General features: G+C 40.2%; 1 pseudogene; it reads right to left on the reverse strand.

The window, feature by feature from the left end:
- Positions 1–16,388: 16,388 nt before the first annotated feature.
- On the reverse strand, positions 16,389–17,035 carry LOC129073286 (mitochondrial import inner membrane translocase subunit Tim23-like; annotated as a pseudogene).
- Between the last annotated feature and the right edge of the window lie 462 nt (positions 17,036–17,497).

Genomic DNA, 17,497 nt, shown 5'->3' on the forward strand with positions numbered 1-17,497 from the left:
CAGGATGTTGATTACATATAGAAAAGAAAGACACAGGTAATCTGTCCAGTCAGTGATGACCCCATCCTTTTTTTCCTTGACTCATGCTTCTCACTGGTACCTCCACCAGAGGGCAGGCAGCAAAAGAGAAAGGAAACAAGAGGAAAGGCTGTGAAGTCTTCTGCAATACCTTGAAGAATTCAAAGTTACCTAAACCCATCTCTGAACCCATTCCTCAGTGTCCGTGGTGGGTCTAACTTATTTGAATAAGATATTATCTCAGATGGGGACACTGGGGCCAAATAATGGTTTAGTCACTTTGGTCAGTCAAGAACTATTTGTTGAGTGTCTGCTATATGCAAGGCACTGTTCTAGACACTGGGGATACAACAGTAAACAAGAAAGGCAAAACCATTAACTTGTGGAACTAACACTCCAGTGTTATACTTTCATAATTCTATAAGCCTCAGTTTCCTATCTGTACCATGGGGGCAATAATACTAGAACTTCTGTGAGCACTTAAATGAGATGATTAAGCATCTAATAAAGTTTCTGGGTTCATTATAATTTACAATGTATACATAGTTTTACATAATGTTATAAAATTGTGTGTTCTAATTTAGATTGTTTCATAAACACTTTCCTATTAGTATTTCTTTTTTTAAAAAAAAGATTTATTTATTTATTTTTAGAGAGAGGAGAAGGGAAGGAGAAAAAGAGGGAGAAAAACTCCACTGTGTGGCTGCCTCTTACATACCCCCTGCTGGAACCTGGCCAACAACCCAGGCATGTGCCCTGACTGGTAATTGAACCAGTAAACTCTTTGGTTTGCAGGCCAGTGCTCAATCCACTGAGCTACATCAGCCAGGGATATTCCTAACCTGTATTTTAATAGTTATGTAACATTTCTTTGTGTCAATGTATCATAATACTCAAACCTTACTCTGTTCTATTATATACTTGGTTCATAAGAGTTTCTTAGTAAATATTTGTTGAAAGAATGCATGCATATCATAAATTTATATTTTGTGGACCTTCCCAATATTGCAAATTAAGGGACAGAAATATTTTCCTTTTACCCTTCTAGGTTCGTTGGCTGGTCTAATCAAATTAGCATAACAGCAGAAAAACAAATTTAATTATGTACTTTGGAGGGGTAAAAAAGGGGTTTCTGTGGAATGTAATCTCACAGAGTGAACTGATCATAAATTCTTAACTGGGCAGGTGCTGGTGGGCAGTCACGCCCCAGGCCTGTAATATCTTTAGTGAAAGGTTTTAAGCTAGCCCTAGCTCATTGTTCTTGGGCATCTAGGTTAACACATCTTTGAAATACCAGAAGCAATACCCCTTGAAGGGGGTATTAACCCTTAAGAGAGCACATAATCTTGGTAATCATCCTGTAATCCAATCCCCACCTTGCTTTCTCCAATCTTCCTTACATCTCCTCCTTAATTTCAAATCCATAAAAGAAGCTGAAAAACTGTTATTCTGCAGAGCGTTTAAGATTACATTCCCCGATATATTGTCAGTTTGGCTCAAATAAACTCTTATAAAAAGTCTCTACAGGTCCGGACATGTCTTATGTCAATAGTACCTATGGGAGCCCCATATAAATATGAGACCCAAAAGTCGACCAGGTTATTGAAGTTTATCTAACATCCCAAGCTAAGGAAAGGGGTAGAGGTCTGGGAATATAAGGAGAATAAGTCCATTTACAGGAAGGTCACAGGCAAACAAATGTTGCCCTGTAATGCAGGTAAGTGTCCTAGGTAAAAAGGTATCTCTGGTAATAGCCCCCTTTTTGTTACAAGCCCCCAATTCCATCGTAAATTTAGACACTTGAGGGAGAGGTAAAAAACTTTTCCTAAATCTGCTGGGTTTTGATTTGGTTTATCTCTAAATAATCCTTACACCAAAAAAATCATATTTGGGGTCGCAAAATCTGCTCCCCTTCACAAAAGAACATTCTTTTTATCTTTTGAATAAACTTTCTGAGAAAAGTTCTAAAAGTAGGCTTATTGTATCAAAATGTATTACATAAGATATGAATATTTTCATGATCCTGTAGGGGTTCAGAATGAGTCATCCCAAGAGGTGCCTCTGTGCTATGAATTAAAGGCAACCAAGACCCTGTCGGATCAAGAGAAACTTTTGCTTCCATTTAACTACCCAGAAGAATGTGAATTAGGGGCCTTACTCATAATAAGAGATTATCAGAGAAAGCCTTTTTTAAAAAAAAAAAAACCTATCTATAAAGCAGGGAAAACTACTAATTACCGAACGTCGGCTCTTCTTCTTATTCTGCCAGGACCTTCTTCCCCGCTGAAGCCCCAAGATGATCCTTAGTTCAGAAGGTCATACACACCTCATTTTCCTTTCTGTTTTTGAACTTCTTATGTGTGTGGGGTCTCTGTCTCACATATGTGGGGTTCCCATACATACATATGTAATAAAATTTGGTCATTTTCTCTTGCTAATTTGTTTCATGTCTATTGGATTATTAGACCAGCTGAAAGAACCTTAAGGGTAAAGGAAAGTTTCTTCTTCCTCTACAATCCTCAAAATATATTAGCACCACATTGCCATGAAGACTGGTACTAGTTTAAAATTAATGACTACCATATTGTGGTTTAATTTGTACTCTTTAATTATTCATATTGTTTAATTTCTTTCATATAGTTACTTATTATTTCGATATCCCTGTTGTAAAAATGATATGTTTGAGGGGCAGGACACTTTCGAGGGAAGTCAGGGGAGACCCTACCTTGTAAGATGCTAACTAAGGAGGGCAAACTTCAAAACTACCCTTTAAACCATCAGGTCATGAGGAGCAGAGAGAAAAGGAGCAAAATTTGTCAACCCCAAATATGCCTTTTCGGCATAAGGATTATTTTAAGCTGATTATCGTTATATTTTTATCCTCACCTGAGGACATGCTTATTTATTTTAGAAAGCAGGGAAGGGAACGAAAGAGAAGGGAGAGAAACATCACTGTGAGAGAGAGAAATTAATCAGTTGCTTCTCGCATGTGCCCCACCTGGGACTGAACTTGCAACCTAGACACGTGCCTTGACTGGGAATCGAACCCACAATCTTTCAGTTTACAGGATTACTCTCCAACCAACTTAGCAACACCAGCCAGGGCTAAGCTGATTATTTTTAAGAAACAGCAGACATAGGTGAAGCTCTAAAAATTGTGTAGTTGCTCTTTTATGAGAGACATGTACATGTAAAAGGGACATCTCCATTTGTAGGGTGTCTCCTTCTTTGTACCAGTATACCTAAATCTCTAGAAACTTATCAGTGGAGAAGGCATGGACTTAAATCTGCATAATAACCATACCATTGTTTATTGGGGTTTGCCTGATAGTCTCCCATAACTGACTCCACCCCTTCTCTCCCCTATCCCTGAAAAAATCTTTTTATTGTCATTAGCAGATGACATGTAAGATGATGGCTTGGGCCATTTGGGGGAGTTTTCCTGGATATCTCCCTTGCATACAGGAAGTACACATGTCATTGAACTTCTTTTTTTAAAATTAATTTATTTTCCAAATACATTTGTCTCCGCTTCCCTCCACCACTTTCCCCTGCCCCCTCCCCTCTCTCCCTCCCTCAATCCTTTCCCACTTTGGCTTTGTCCATGAGTCCTTGCTATACATTCCTTGACTTGATAAACTTTTTTTTTCTGTTAATCTGTCTTCTTATTATGGTGGGTGTGTGTGTTTCAGCCAAGAACCTATAAGGGTAGAGGAAAAATTATTTTCCCTCCCCAACAAGAGAATGAGGTTACAGAAGAAGAGCAATGCAGAAAATAAATTAGAAGGACATTGAAGAGATATGTTACAGATTTGCTAAAGGCTAACAGATGACAGATAAAGGCTATCAGCACAAAGGAGTACCTCTTTGTTGTATCACATCAGGGCTGGGTCTCTTTTGTGCAATGAGCACCTGCAGCGTTGGAAGTGAAGTCCTAAAACTTGGCTGTCTTGGTCAAACTTGAGAGAGCTGATGCAGCACTGGGCAAAGAAATGTTGATGAATTATTATGAATCAGGGCCAGGTTGGTAATGCAATTTACATATCTGTGGTTTGGAGTTAATGCATACCATATCTTTACCTCTTTGCCCTAAAGAATAGAACTGGTCGAGTGGTTGAAATTAAGCAATGAGCCTTTGATCTGAAATAGTTTGGTCTCCAAGAGAGAAGGAGGGAGGGGTGGGCCGGGGAAAAGGAAGGGAAGGGGAAAGTCAAGGATCATACAGCAAGGACTCATGGACAAAACCAAAGGGGAAGAGCTGAGGGAGGGAAGGAGGGAGGGGGCAAGGGAAAGTGGTGGGGGGGGAGGCAGAGACAAATGTATTTAAAAAAATAAATAGATTAATTAAAAAAATAAAAATAAATAAATAAATATGAAAAAAAAAGAAATGGTTCGGTAAAATAACAATTGCGTGGTTTTGAAAAATAAGGTATCTTGAAATATTTTCAAACTTACAGAAAAGTCACAAGTGCAGCGCAAAGAACCTCTATGCCCCTTTTGCCTAGTTTCCCAATTAACATTTCACTGCATTTGTGCTCCTTTGCTCTCTTTCTCCTTCTCCAATTTCCAGATCTTATTAAAATTGTGCTGCCCTGGCTGGTGTGGCTCAGTGGATTCAGCACTTGCCTGTGAACCAAAAGGTCACTGGTTCTATCCCTGGTCAGGGCACATGCCTGGGTTGTGGGCCAGGTCCCCATTTGGGAGCATGCGAGAGGCAACCAATGGATGTTTCTCTCTCATGCTGGCATTTGTCTTCCTGTCTTTCTCCTTCCTTTTCCTTCTCTCTAAAAATAAATAAAATCTTAGAAAAATAAAATAAAATTGTGCCACTGTCTGTGGATAAAAAAGGGTCACACACTAAACCTGACAAGCTCAGGGGAAGCCAGCATGGTGGCCTTACACACTCAGAGACTAAAGTAACCACACAGGATGATGTGAACATAAAAATTCCTAACTAAAATTTGTTCCTGGGGTACAGTCAGGTCCTAGGGCACTATCTTCCTTGACAAAGCTCAATCTTTACCTGTTTATTGTCTTTCTGCATCTAAGATAACATACCCTTGAAATATCAGAATAATCTCCTTTTCCAGACCCCTCAGGGTACAACCTCCCAACATAGCACAAGACCATAGAACCCCTCATTGTTATCTTGTTGCCCACATACCATCTCTACGTGCTGTAAATGTTAACTATCTTGTACCCTCCAAATGTAAAAGAAGTATGTGTCTCTCTGTTTTACTTTTTATCCAATCCCAGAGGTTTCCCCACTTTTCTTTCTCCCACCTCTCTAATCTACCACCAATGAATGTCATATAACCTCCCCCCTCGTCACCTTCATTGATTCTGATGTATAAAATAAGCTGTAAAACTGCCATTCTCCAGAGCATTTTCTCAGTCTATTGAGATTTTTCTTCCTGGCAATTGTCATCAGTTTGGCTCAAATAAACTCTTATAGACTTTTTCTTAGGCTGGATGTTCCTTCATCAACATGTTCCAACAATGTTTCTCTTTCCTTTCTGGCCCAGGAACATATGTTGCATCTATTTGTCATGTATCTTCAGGCTCTTCCAATCTGAAATAGTTCTGTAGTCTTTTCTGATCTTTTGCATCATCAAGAGTTTTAGAAACTACTGGCTTTACATTTTGTAGGATGACCCACGTATTTGCTCAGGACTAGACTCAGGCTCTGTCTTAATAAGAATATCCCAGAAATAATGCTGTGCTCTTCTCAGTGAATCACATCAGAGGGCACATAATGACAAGCTCTCCTGTCACTGGTACTGTTAACCTTGATCGTCTTGTTATTTTGGTGTCTGCAGGTGTCTCCACCAAAAAGACACCATTTTTTCTCTCTGTAATTAATTAGTATTTTGTGGGGAGATATCCCCAGATTATGTCAACATCTAATTTCTCATCAATCCTCCACTTACCAACCTTAGTCTCCTGAATCAACCACTACTGTGATGGCGGCCAAATATTGATTTTCTATATCTATTACTATTTTTACATTTATTAGTTAGCATTCTACTATAAGGAAGAAAAGGAATTCTCCCCTGTTGCATCTCTCCATTGCTATATGTCAAAGTATTCTCAAACTTAGTGGCATGGAACAACAATGATTTATCCAGCTCATGAATCTGTACCTGAGCAAGGTGATGCATCAACCAGGGCTGGAGGCTCCCCTTCCAAAGTGAGTCATTCACATGACTGACAAGTTGGTGCAGGCTTTTAGCTGGGACCTCTGCTAGAGCTATCAGTCAGAATCCCCACCTGAGGCCTCTTTATTTCATTCCAGCATTTTGGCTAAGATTCAACAGCAAGCATCCCAAGAAAACGAGGTGGAAGTGCATGGCCTTTTTCTCATACAACTGCAGAATTCTCAGAGCTTCACCTTCATTGTACTCTGATGGTTGAGGCAATCACATGTATCTACCCAGGTTCAAGGGGAGGGGACGTGGCCCTTACCACTCAATGGGAAGATTGTTAACATCACGTTATAAGAACAACATGTAGGATAGACTATATTGTGGAGGGCATCTTTGTAAAATACAGTCTGCCTTATCCCCCATTTATTTATTCATTTATTTGTTTATATCAATATAGACTCATGGTTGCAATACATGACTATAACTATTTATTTTGATGCTCAAATTGTCCCAGATTTGACCATTGCATGCCCCTTTCATGATAGTATCTGTGTCCTTTTGACATGTTCTCATTATTCTTTGAGCACTTCCTTCATTGGAGAGTGACATAGAAATCATGATCTGGGCATTTGGTGTGCTCATTGCTAATGGGCTGTCATTGTTTCTAGGCCCTCTTACATATATAATTATATCTCCATCTCTCTGAGTATATATGTTTAAAAAGCAAGGGTTCATACCAAAACCTCCAATTTCAATTCAGAATCTTGGGAGTCAGTCTGATCTTCCTCTTTTCTATGTTTTTTGTATCTTCTGTCTCCTCCAACAGTGAGAATATTATCTTCAATATAATCCTCACTTATTTGCTCAATTAATGTGACAAGTCTTACAACCACACGAGCTTTTTATTCCACCTGCCACCACTGCACTCTACCGCCAGCACTCTGCATTCTCAGATAGCAGCAAGCACATCACCAGTGCGCTTCCATGTGTCATCCTAAACTGCTTCAGCACCCCATGTCTCTCTGTACCAACAAGCACACCTTCAATGTATCTCTGTGCAGCTTCTTTCTTACCCTCCCCTTACTATCCCATATCCGTGTGTTTGAGTGGGCACACTATTGATGTCCTATGGCACCTCCTGTCTCCCTCCCTAGCACTCTACCTTTTCAGGCACCAGTAGGAATACCACTGATGTGTCTCCATGTGGAAGCCCTCTTCGTGGCCACTGACTCCTCCAAGCTTGACTTCTCCAACATGGAAAGGGAAGGTAAGCAATTTTTAACATGATCAAAACTGGCCAATATGTGGGCAAGAGTCCTCTGTCTTTGAACATTCACACTGTTTCCTTTTTAATCATCTTTTAAAAATCCAAACTTGATCTTGTTGTTCCCCGACTTAAAACCTTTGAATGACTTTCCAGCCCTTAGGCTAAAACCCAAACACTCTAATAAGGTGTACAAGACGCTACGTAATTTTACACCCTGTATACTTCTCTATATTATCTCTGTTTTATTTCTCTGGGTTCAGACAGTTTTCCAGAGCAGAATTTTCTAGTCTCCTGCTTGGAGTGTATAAACCTGGCTGTCAGTGTTTTGGGAACTGAGCCAAGGAAAGGGACTGAGGTCTCAATGTTCCAAATGTAGACTTTAATTTAATCCCCGTTTTCAGCACGGCATCCCAGTGGGCCCTCAGCTGTACATGCCTTAACTGTCCCATCTTTAGCTGAGATGGAGGAAGGGATCTGAGGACTAACTGCTCCTTATAAAAATGTCCAATCAATCATCCTGATTTAAACTCTATACCTCTTTCAGGGCTACCTAATACCTTCAATTTCTGAGCCTCTTGGGGTTTACAATACAAAGAGCTTCCTTAATTCTCAGCTTCCCCTAGTCTGCTAAGTCAGGTACTACTCATTTATCCATTTTCTACTTTCCATATTTTGTGGGGGTGTGCTATATTGTGTATTGTAACCTTGCCTTCTGTTTCTTTGGTCCATGTGGTGTTTTTATCTTTTAATTCCTTTACTGTCTTTTTTGTAGTGTCTCAGGAAGGACTTACCAAATTTTTCCATGTATAATGCACAGTTTTTTGCCCAAATTTTTAAGGAAAACAATAAGGACTTGCATTATACATGGGTAGTACTAATTCTATATCTATATAAATGTTTTTAATTCTTTTATTTATGCTTATGCATTAAAAATGTAACTGTACAAAGCAATAATATCTGTATGCAAGATAATACCTTGGAATACAATAATTGGTTTTGTTTCTAAATATAAATAAATAACAAATTGAATTAAAAAATTAAAAGAAAAAAATTTTTTTCCTGAAAGTTTAGGCCAGGAACGTGGGTGTGCTGTATACATGGGAGCACATTATACATGGCAAAATACAGTAGGTGCGTGTGTTAAATTTGCCAAATTTAAATAAGTGGAGTTGTTTTAAATAGCAAACACCCTGGTTCCATTTTTCTTTCTCTCTCTCTTTTTTTTGTGTGTGTGTGTGTATGTGTGTGGAAATAACAGATTATTTATTTATTTACATTTATTTTTCAATTACACTTTACATTCATGCCTAATTAGTATTAGTTCTAGGTGTACAGCATAGTGGTTAGACAATCATATACTTCACAAAGTGTTTCCCCTGATATTTCAAGTGCCCTCCTGGCACCATACATAGTTATACAATATTGTTGACTATATTCCCTATGCTGTACTTTACATTCCCATGAATATTTTGTAACTAGCAATCTGTACTTCTTAATCCCCTCACCTTTTTCACCCAGTCCCCCAAACCCCTCCTCTCTGACAGCTGTCAATCTCTTCTATGTATCAATGAGTCTGTTTCTATTTTGTTTGTTCATATATTTTGATCTTTAGATTCCGCATATAAGTGAAATTATATAGTGCTTGTCTTTATCTGTTTTATTTCACTTAGCATAATATCCTCTAGGTCTATCCATGTTGTTACAAATGGTAGGATTTCATTCTTTTTTTTATGGCTAAGTGATATTCCACTGTATATACCGAATAGTCATCCACTTTTCTAATTCACTTGTCTATTGATGGGTACTTGAGTTGCTTCCATATTTTGACTATTGTAAATGACACTGCAATGAAAATAGGAGTGCATATATTCTTTCAGATTAGTGTTTTGCATTTCTTTGGATATATTCCCAGAAGAAGAATTACTGGGTCATAAGGCCATATTAAATTTTTTGAGGAACCTCCATACTGTTTTCCACAGTGGCTGCACCAATCTGCATTCCCTTTTTCCACATCCTTGCCAATACTTATTGCTTGTTGATTTATTAATGATAGCTATTCTGACAGGAGTGAGGTAATATCTCATTGTAGTTTTAATTTGCATTTCTCTGATGTTTAGTGATGTTGAGCATGTTTTCATATGTCTATTGGCCATCTGTATGTTCTCTATGGAGAAGTGTCTATTCAGGTCCTCTGCTTACTTTCTAGTTGGGTTATTTGCTTTTCTGGTGTTGAATTGTATGACTGCTTTATAATTTAGAATCATTAACCACATATTGAATGTATCATTGGAAAATATGTTCTTTCATTTAGTAGGTTATCTTTTTATTTTGTTGACGGTTTCCTTGGCTATGCAAAAACTTTTTAGTGTGATGTAGTCTCATTTGTTTATTTTTTCTTTTGTTTCCCTTGCCTGAGGAGATATGTCAAAAAAGATGTTCCCAAGAGAAGTGTCAGAGATTTTACTACCTATGTTTTCTTCTAGGAGTTTTATTGTTTTGAGTCTTATATTTAAAGTCTTTAATCCAGCCCTGGCTGTTGTGGCTCAGTGGATTGAGCACCGGCCTGCAAACCAAAGGGTTGCTGGTTCAATTCCCAGTCAGGGCACATGCCTGGGTTGCAGGCCAGATCCCCAGTGGGGGGCACATGACAGGCAACCACACATTGATGTTTTTCTCCTTCTCTTTCCCCTTCCTTCCCCTCTGTTTAAAAATAAATAAAATCTTTTTTAAAAAGGTTTATTTAAAAATACAATAAAGTCTTTAATCCATTTTGAGTTTATTCTTGTATATGGTGTAAGAAGATGATCTAGTTTCATTTTTTTTGCATGCATCTGTCCAATTTTCCCAACATCATTTATTGAATAGACTATCTTTACCCCTTGTATGTTCTTGCCTTCTTTGTCATAGATTAATTGACCATATAGGTGTAAGTTTATTTTTGGGATCTCTATTCCATTCTGTAGGCCTATATATTTGTTTTTATGGCAATACCATGCTTTTGATTACTATAGCCTTGTAGTATGGTTTGAGATCAAGTAGTGTGATACCTCCAACTTTGTTCTTCTTTTTCAAGATTGCTGTGGCTATTCGGGGTCTTTTGTGGTGCCATACAAATTTTTGGATTATTTGTTCTAGTTCTGTGAGAAACACCATTGGTATTTTTCTTCTTTCTTTTTTTTTTAAATTAATTTATTTACTTTTTAAATACAATTGTCTCTGCCTTCCCCCCACCTCTTTCCCTTGCCCCCTCCCACCTTCCCTCCCTCAGCTCTTCCCCTTTGGTTTTGTCCATGAGTCCTTGCTATATGTTCCTTGACTTTCCCCTTCCCTTCCCTTTCCCTGCCCCCCCTTCCCTCTTGTCTCTGTTGATTTCTTTTCCTTTCAGTGTTGCTGGTCATATTTTCCTTGCTTCTTTGCATTGTTGGTTAGGTTCCGCTTATAGGTGAGATCATATGGTATTTGTCTTTCGCCCCCTGGCTTATTTCGCTTAGCATGATGCTCTCCAGTTCCATCAATGCTGTCGCGAAGTTTAGTACTTCTTTTTTTCTTTCTGCTGCGTAGTATTTTCTTTTTCTGTTTGAACCTTTCATGTATGTGGGGTTCTCATGCATACATATATAATTAAATTCGGTCATTGTCTCTTGTGAATCTGTCTCATGTAGATTTTATTATTAGACCAGGTAAAAGAACCTTGAGGAGAAAGTTTCTTCTTCCCCAACAGGATCATGAAATATTATAACTAGAAACATTCATCCAGTCCAGTGCTTCTTGTCTTGTGTCTTTATTTTTAATAGACTTTATTTTTTTAAGAGAAGTTTTAGGTTTATAACAAAATTGAGACGAACGTAGAGAAATCCCCAATATTCCTCCTGCCCCACACGTGCATAGCCTCCCCCTTTTATCTGTCTCCCTCACCAGAGTGGTCCATTTGTTACCACTGATGAGCTTACATTGACACATCATCACCCAGAATCCTTGGTGTTGCATATTCTATGGGTTTGGGCAAATGTATAATGACATATATCCATCATTATAATATCATATAGAATATTTTTGCTATCTTAAAAATTCTCTGTTGTCCACCTGTTCATCCCTATTAGCCCACAAAGGGCTCAACACCCTGGGAATCACTGGAGCTCCCTCGAGCCCCCAGGGGAACTATTTCTTTGAAATGTAATAAAGGTTTCTCTACACCAAACACGGAGTAAAAGCAAGGCCGGGAACCTTTCAGAGTCAGTGTGGGAGGTCTTATCTATCTTAGTCAACCAACCAAGCAGCAGGGATAGATTAGATTTCTACTGTCAGCTCATCGATGCTTGAAGTTATCAAGGATACATGGGCTTCGCCCTGAAGGGGCTTATGATCAATTTGCTGAAACAAAACATCCTATCAAGCAGCTTTGAACCTCTCTTAAGGCATGGCTTTTGTCTTCCCCCAGTGGTTGTGGGCCTCAGTGCACCTGGCCTCCTTCTGGTTTGATTAACGCTTCTTCGTTGCAGTATTTCCTCTCCTCAAGGGGAAAATAATGAGTGCTGAGTTGATGCAACCCTGCAGCCCCATTCTCCTAGGTAAAGTGACTACACACATTTTGCCTGGAAAGTCACTGCCTTCTGCAGAATTCTTTCACACTGGTAAAGGGTAAATTTTCCTATTCTCCTGGCTCTTTTGAAAATATCTACAAATGAGGAAACTAACAATAAAACCCCTACTGTTTGTATGGGCTTTGTGGTTTACTGTGATCTCATTTAATCTCCTATCTTGCTTTTTTCTTCAGTGCTTTATACACAAATGTTATCGATTCTCTCCAGGAGCAGCCATGTGTGATAGAATAAACAGCATGAGGTTGGAGTTTTAGCACCCAACTCTTTCACTAACTCTGTGCGTGTTGATAAGAAAGTTGCTTCCCCTTTCTGGGCCTCGATTTACTGAGGTACAGAAGGAGGAAAGGGTTTGCATTCCAAAGAATCTGAGGCCACTTCCAGTTTCCAATTGGAGCGCAGTGCCATTGTGCGGTTTCCGCTGTGGGCGTGTTCTAAACCAAAGGGCAGGGACAGGATGCAGGCTGATGATCGGGGGCAGAAGAGGAGTGGCTGAGCAGCCTTGCACATTTGTGGAACCTTCACTCCCTGTCCTTAGATTTCCCAGGCTGTTTAAGTTCGTGATCCTAGGGCACAGCCGGTCCGCCCCCTACCACACACACCATCTCATTCAGAGTTTCTTTCCCAGGGCCTGCTTGAAAGCCGGTGGAAGATTTTCAGAGGTCTCGGATCTTCTAATTTCTTGCCCTCTTGACATCTAAGGCCTGAAAAGAACTTAGGCTGCCTGCCTAGGCAGGCTTCCGGAGGCCGCAGCCTTCTGTCTTCCGGGGCTGGGGCACGAGGGTGCCCGAGCAAGCGCAGGCAGTCATTGTTTGGGTATTGACTCAAAGGAGCGGGAGCTACAATGCACAGGAAAAGGATGAGCTCATGACGGCTAAATGAAAAGATTCTTATCTTGGAAACAGCGGTTTCTTATGCAAAACAGGGGGCGGCAATGTGATTGTGCCCCACTGAGTACATTCAACAACAGGGATTTCAAATGAAGAAGCTGTTTTGCATACCTACGGGAGCAGCAATGGGGCAGATTGTTCATTAATTAAAAGAGGGGCAGGCGGGTACTGAAAAACCCACGCTCGCACTTGCTGCTGAACCGAAGTAATTCATTTGCCTTCCTCTCAGTCCCAGTTGATCAGTTGGGAGACAAATGTTTTTTCAACCTTAGCCACCTCTGGAGAAACGAGGGGAGGGGAGAAGAGGAGGGAGAAAGAGAGAAGGGATTGGGGGGATGGGGGAGGGGTGTCACAGATGACCAGAACGGCAGTGATCTCTCAACCATTTCTATTCGGCCTTCAAATGTATTGTACAGAGGTGGTGGGTTTTGTCGTCTTTTTTTCCCACCCAGAAGAATTACCTTCCTTGTTCTTTTTGATTCCCTGTGAAAGAAATCTGAGCAAATCCCCACTGATGAGGAGGAGAGGAAAGGAGAGAAAGGGTGCAGGAAGGAGAGGCGAGGAATGTATCCTCTGCTACGGCCCCCCTATTTCCCCAACTCTGACGTGTGGTCCCCTCAGGGGATGGACTAGAACTGTGGCTGTCCTGGAAATTCCAGAATGTAGGTCACCCACTGAATGGGTAATGCCACAAGTGGAGAGAAGGGTTGAATGAGGTTGAGAGTGGGAGGCGCCAATGCCTCCCACGTATCTTTCCTACCAGCCAGACTGCTCTTTTGCCCCACATCATCTTTTGATTTAGGAATAAGGTTGGTTGTCATTTACAAAACTCTTTCACATATATTACTTCCTATGTTATCTTTTATCACTATGTTATAAATGCTTTGCTGAGGTACCCTGGGAGATAACTAGGTATTATTGCTCCTGTCTCAGAAATTACGAAACTGAGGCTCAGAGACATGAAGTGGGTTACCCAAGGTCACCCAGCTTAGTTAGTGATGGGGCTCAGGACAAACTGCCCAAATATGCCAAAGTGGCATATCGATTAATTCAAATTAAAGTTACTTAAACAACAGTTGGTGCAAGAAGACACACTGACCCTCCTGTCTCTGTCCCCCCTAAAAGCAAGAGATAAATCTCCCACATGAAAGGTACCCTCCCTGCACTGGGAGAGAGAGAGACAGCCTTATTCCCATAGATAGGAAATTCAGGACCGGGAAGTCTATTTAGACAAACATTATTAATCCTCTACTAATTTACTCCACTGGACCCAAACTCTGCTTAGATTCTTCACTGATCAAGCACCCAGGCCTAAGTGTCTTTGTCTAGTCAATTCCTCACAAATATATTGTTTCTTTCTCTAAAAAATATAAAAGCTGCCTGCTTTGGTCATTTATTTAGGTCTTATATCTGTGAGACCTCAGTAGGTATGAATTAAATTGTATTTTTTTTCCTCCTGTTAATCTTTCTTGGGTCAATCAGCCAAAAAAAAATCAAGGAGGGTCACTCCCCGCCCCCTGCAACATTGGAAATAGCAAAGTTAGGACTTGGACCCACATTGGTTTAATGTCAAAACCCGAACCCTAAACTATTATGTAATACTAACTCCCCTCTCTTTCTCCCATCTTCCCTAAAGCATATTTGCCCAACTGTTACCCAAAAGGCAAACCTGGTCATTCCTGAATGTGAGACACTCTGCTCAGCCATGCGTACCTTCAGTATGGAAGACAAGCTTAGTAGATCCCTTTTCTACCACAGTCTTACTAATATGATTTATTTTTTTAAAGTCAGCCTTATTGACTTTAAAAAAAGTCAATACAGTACAATTTTCACACAGTACAATTTTCCTTCATAAAGTACAGTTCAGTGTGTTTTGACAAAAATGTACTGTTGTGTCACCGCCAACATGATCAAAATATGAAATGTTTTCATTACCCTAAGAAGTTCTCTTGTGTTCCTTTGGAGTCAAGCCCTTGCCCCTATACCTAGCCTCTGGCAACCATGGATCTATTTTCTATTCCGCTGGTTTTGCCTTTTCCTGAATGTTATGTAAATGGAATAATACAATATGTAGACTTCTAGGTTTGACTTCTTTAATTTAGCATAATGCTTTTGAGATTCATCTGTGTTTTACCTCATTTCTTTTTATTGCCAAGTAATATTTCATTGTATGGATGTACCATACTTTTTATACATTCAGCAGTTGATAGACAATAGGGTCATTGCCAGCTTTGATAATTAATAAAGTTGCTATTAACATTTATATACAGGTTTGGTTTTTTTTTTTTTTTTTTGCATAAACACTTATCTTCATTTCTCCTGGGTAACTACCTAGGAGTTGGATTGTTGGGTCATTGTGTAAGTGTATACCTAACTTTATTTTTTTAATCTAACATTAGTTTTTTTCCAAAGCTGCCAGACAATTTCCAAAGTGGCTGCACCATTTGGAATTCCCACCAGCAGTGCATAAGTTCTAGTTGCTCTGCATTCTCACTAGCAGTTGCATTCGGTCCATCTTTTTAATCTTAGTCATTCTAATAGATGTGCATTTTGTCTCATTGCAGTTTGACTTTGCATTTTCTTAATGACTGTTAGGGTTGTTGGCAGGACAGAAGAAAATGCAGGGTGCCAAGTTTTTACTTTACATTCCTAAAAGAAGGAAAGCACTAGGTGAGGAGATATGCACCAGCATGGAGGGGTGGGGGCTTTGAGCTTTTATTGGATTATAAAAGGGGGGATATTGGTGTTGCATGGCCCTGGGCCGTTGGGGGCCGTTGTAACACAGGAGGTTTTGGTTGGTTTTGCATAAGCTGCAGTTTGCCCCACTGTTACCTTTTCCCTGTGGCTATGGGGGTTGGTTAGTCCTGGTTTGTTCTTGCTTTCCAGTAATTTCTAGTCTTGGGGATATAAACTCAGAAGAGTAAAATGTCAGTCGTGTTTAACAAGGCCAGGGGCCTGCTCAGCAAATGGTGCCACAATAGCAAATGGCGATGTCTTTGTCCTTTCAATAACTAATGATTCTGAAATGTTCTTTCATGTGCTTGCCACTTGCATCTCTTCTTTTGTGAAGTGTCTATTTGAATCTTTCGCCCATTTTTCCCCCTATTTTCACCCTTTATTGGAAATGCAGGGCAACATTACAGTTTTTGATCATTAAATGAACAAACATTGTAATATGGTATTGATAACAATGAACCAAATGATGGGTGAGGGTGGTTTTCCGTTCAGCGGGTAGGAAATAGAACAGGAGCAAGATCTTCAAAGGGAATATTACTCAGCCACCAAAGTGTTTTGGCTTCAACTCATTACTGGCTGGCGGGAGGGCCATTCTGGTCAACAGTCTTCGTCACAGCAAATCAGTATCTGCACGTTTTCAACCTAATTGTAGGTATAAGAGAACTCGACAGTGACTCATACATTTATCTGGATAACTACTAAAGTGTCCTCTATTTGCAGGTTGGCAAAATCTTCAGAGTGACTGTTGGAGCAAGGAGCCCTCCATATGCTCCCAGTAATTATACAGTGCATAGAGGCCAGTAAGTGTTGGTCCTGTTAGACCACTTCGTGCTACCCCTTGAAGACCACTTGTTCATTTATACATGCCCGTCATGGTTCCACCTGCTACTGAATTGAGGTCATCTTCTGCACCTCGTGTTTTCTCAATGATGACACCGAAAGCACTATAAAGCCAAGTCAAAGAACGCAGAGTATTAGCCCAAAGTGCCCCTTGCCTGCTCACCCTGTTCAAAATCTGTACGCTTCTTGGTTTGGACAGGCCACGTTCTGGATTTCTTTCAGTCCTAACTGTAGACCGTTCACTGCCCCAAATGCAGCCCCTGTCATACAACATCCTCCAATGGTAAAGAAAGCCAGTTCAAATCAGCTCCGGCTTTTATTAGCTCCAGGTGGTAAAACAAACTCATCTGTATCCTGCACGAGATACCGTGGACCACGTTTAAATAAGGTGAGAGAGGATGCATATCAGTCAGCGGGACGCCGGCCAAATCCCCTTGCGAGTCACCCCCTCCTCCACCGCCCCCCCCGCCCCCGGCCGGCTAGGTAAAAGTTGGCCAACGCCTCTGTGGTTTTGTGGCCACTTTTCCCACTGCGCTCCATTGTCTCGCAGCAGGCTGCCCATATGCCTCAGACCGGGGTCATTTGACTGTTGCTCCCCAACAGCAGCGGGTACATTCACGTTACCACGGACTCCTTCACACGCTGACTTTCCGGGCGCCAGTGTCTGCTCCTTTTGCCTGTTTTTAAACTAAATTGTTTGTTTCTTATGATTGAATTTTGAGTTCTTTATATAGTCTGAATACATATCCTTCATCAGATACATGTTTTACAAATATTTCCTTCCAGTCTGTTGCTCACTTTTCATTTTCTAAGCCTATCTTTTGAAGGGCAAAAGTTTGTAATTTTGGTGAAGCTCAATTTATTAATTTTTTCCTCCTATTGTTAATTTTTCTCTGGTCATATGTAAGATATCTTTGTCTAACTAGAGGTCAAAAGAGTTTTTTCTTATGTTATATTCTTGAAGTTTTATAGTTTCAGCTTTTATATTTATGACTATGATCC

This window comes from Pteronotus mesoamericanus, unplaced genomic scaffold (genome assembly GCF_021234165.1).
Source record: "Pteronotus mesoamericanus isolate MK-2021 breed Mesoamerican mustached bat unplaced genomic scaffold, CSHL_Meso_final contig_40, whole genome shotgun sequence".
In the NCBI taxonomy this organism is placed as follows: Eukaryota; Metazoa; Chordata; class Mammalia; order Chiroptera; family Mormoopidae; genus Pteronotus; species Pteronotus mesoamericanus.